Source organism: Motacilla alba, chromosome 18 (genome assembly GCF_015832195.1).
Source record: "Motacilla alba alba isolate MOTALB_02 chromosome 18, Motacilla_alba_V1.0_pri, whole genome shotgun sequence".
NCBI classification, from domain to species: Eukaryota; Metazoa; Chordata; class Aves; order Passeriformes; family Motacillidae; genus Motacilla; species Motacilla alba.
Window position 1 is genome coordinate 3,492,209 of NC_052033.1, and position 3,482 is coordinate 3,495,690.

Genomic DNA, 3,482 nt, shown 5'->3' on the forward strand with positions numbered 1-3,482 from the left:
ACCAGGCACCAGCCCTTGGGTCTGCTCGGTAACCACAGGACCCGATTCCCCTCCTGCAAACTGAGTAGAGTGACAATAAATCAGCTGAGAGGGGGCTGCCTGGAAATTGCAAAACAGGGACACATAGTGAAACCAGCGCATGGCCGGGCAGTGACCAGCGCAGCTCGCAGGAGTTCACACTTCTCCCATAGATATTCCCTTGGGGACAGCAAGGCTGAGTGAGACCTTTCAACAGATTAGCTCTGCCACACTGTTTAAAGCAGCTTTGAATGTTCGGCTGAGATGTGCTTAACCCCAAATCCAGCATCTGAAAGCACCCTTCCTGTGCCCTCCGGCGGGGTCCCAACTTGGCAGGGGGGGTTTGTCCCTAATAATGTAAACACAGCCATGCTTTGAAGAAAATTTGAATCCAGACCTGAGCCCATCTGTAATCACTACTTGATTTTGCTTTCCTCAAATCTGTACTTTTGAGTACTGAGGAAAATGAGTCATCTCTCCTTTAACAGGTTCTCCTCCTGCAGCCGCCTGCTCTTCAAAATCCTTAAAAGTCCTTTAAAATCGCTGCTGTTTGTGCCTGGGTCGGTAGCCGTGACAAGCAAATATTTAAAGTGAATTTAGAAGGAAGTGTTTGAAGTGACTGTGTAGAGTCTCATCTTTGAGTTGCTCCTTGAGGAAGGCACTGGAGCTTTATTGGGGTTCAAGTGTTTGAGTGTAGGGAGCTGCTTCCAGAACCTGTATCTCCAGTCCTGCCACATTAGGTCAGAGTAGTTACTCAGTGGCTTCTGTTTTCAGAGGAATATGAAGCCTTTGCTGCAGAAGAATTATGTTTCCATTCGACATTATACAATATTTTCCTCCCAAGATTTCAGTGAAGTTCTGCTCTTTCTGAATCGTAAATGAAAAAAAAAAATTACTGTTCAGAATGTTCTCTCTTGAAAAGATGTTTGCTTTTCACAGCTCAAACAGAAAACAGCTCAGTGCATCCAAAAGCTGCCTCACCCTTTGAGCGTGTTCCCAGATCTCAGCCAAGAGCACTACTATGGAATAGCTGTGAGTAGCCGGAAGAGCATTGTAGGGATTGAGATGCAAATGAGCAAACCAAGCAGCCCCCTTCGCTGCAGAGGTTCCCTATCTCCTGCTGCCCCTCACTTTTGAACTGGGGGAGGTTTAACCTGGACTTTGCTCCCCAGCCACGATCCCTGGCTCTGCACCCACAGCCCTTGGCTCTGCAGCCACCAGCCCGGGCTTTGCTCGCTTGTAAGGCTCAGCAGCTTGGGTAGGATGAAAACTGTGTCAGCATCGGGAAGGCGTGGAGGACAGGAGGGGCTTTCAAAGTCCCCGTGTTGCTTTTCTGGGTCCCGAGAACTAAATGCCACCGCTTTTTCTGAGTTAAAAGGAGGGGGGAATAAAAGCCAGAGGTAGTAGCCACTGCAAAATAGCACACTGTGTTCCCTATCTTAAAAGTTCACCGTTTTCAGGCAGTTTCAAAAGTTCCAGAGAGTAATGTGAGCTGCCTGGGCACTTGTTTGTTTTATCAAATGCAGGGAGTTCGAATATTGCAAAGGAAATCAGATACAGTAGGCTGGGGGTCGTGCAGAGGGTTGCACATATAAACACTCCGAGGAATAAAGCAATACGGTGTTTGCTCTGTATTGCTTTTCTTTCCAGTGTGAGGGAAGGAAGCAAAACATTCTAACAAAACCTCCTTCTAAAGAAATAATCAAGGCACTGAGCTCTAAAGCCTGTATCACTGCACATGACTGGGAGAAAGAGGCATTTTGCATTATTGCAAAATATGTTGTCATCACTTTGCTCAGTGTTGTCCCTCTGTGCTAATTACATGTTTACATGCATTGCATCATTGGGCAGAATTACTGTAATTATGTTAATACTTCATAATCAACAGAGCACAGTACCTGTAATTTACCAAACAAAAAGGACATGAAAAGCTAAACCCGCAAATGGAAAGGGATACGCTGCAAAGGATTTAATCCTCGGTGCAGCAGCAGGCAGGAAGCTTTCAGAGCTGGAATATCCTGCTTCAGCCACTGGATGCTCTCAGACGGCACCAGGGCACTTTGCAAGGTATTTTAACAGCTACTAAGGAGGCTAACACACCAAACTGTGAACAGGGTGTAAATGTTTAATGCTCATTCATAAACTCTCACCTAGCAGAATCAGCGCCCTTCATAAAGCTGCATGGCAGACTCTTGAAAGAGCAACAGGAGACTAAGAAACTCACTGATCTGGAAATATTTCAACCCCTCTCCTATCTGCGGATTTACAATATCAATCTCAACCCTCTTGTTGCTTCTTTGAAAAAAAATTCTATGGAACCTGGCATATGAGAGCACAGTATGTGTGCAGCTGGATCATTTTCCTCCTACCCCCATCTGTGGTTTTTTTCCCCATTTCTCTTGGCCCGGGTAGTTTGGGCTTTAGGCTGATTCACCCCCTGCACTTCCCTCACGTCCTGGAAGGCTTCTAAGGGTCTCTGTCATTAAGGGTTAAGTATTTGAAGTCAACAGCGGAATAACCCGGGACATTAAACAACACAAGGAGTTATCCCGAGTGGTCATTAAGTGGTGAAGAGTAATACAAATAAGATCGAGTCCCAAGTGCTTCCTACTAAGTGGAGACACAAGAAAGTTGCAGCAAAATCGTCAGCCTTCATCTACCAGGAACCGCGCCTTGGTGGAGAACCTACTGCAAGCTGAGTCACCTGCTGCAGCGAGGTGCGGGGCGGGCACCGGGGCTGCACCCCGGGAACAGGCTGCGGGCACCCCTGGGGACAGGCTGCGGGCCACTGCGGGCACCCAGGGCTGAACCCCCGGGGACAGGCTGCGGGCCACTGCGGGCACCCAGGGCTGAACCCCCGGGGACAGGCTGCGGGTCACTGCGGGCACCCCTGGGGACAGGCTGCGGGCCACTGCGGGCACCCAGGGCTGAACCCCCGGGGACAGGCTGCGGGTCACTGCGGGCACCCCTGGGGACAGGCTGCGGGTCACTGCGGGCACCCAGGGCTGAACCCCCGGGGACAGGCTGCGGGTCACTGCGGGCACCCCTGGGGACAAGGTGCGGGTCCTGCGGGCACCCCTGGGGACAGGCTGCGGGTCACTGCGGGCACCCCTGGGGACAGGCTGCAGGTCACTGCGGGCCGTCCCAGCGCAGAGCGCGTCTCAGTAACCTTCCCGGCCAAACGAAACCCTTCGCTCCTGCCCGTCATCACCCCTCCCTGCACAGGGTAGCTTGGGGGAGCCCAAGCAGGGCGGGGCAGGAGCGGAGCTCTCTCTCCGGGCCGGGACATCTGCCAAGGGGGCTCGGGGCAGCGGCGGAGCCCGGGTCGAGCCGTAGCCGCGGGCGGCCGCTGTTCCCGATCCGGCGCCGCGTTTTGCCGGCGCAGCAAGTGCCGGCCTTGCCGGAGGAGGAGCGGCGGGAGGGGGAAGGGGGAGGAGGAGCCGGCCCTCGGCCGAGCCGCTCCC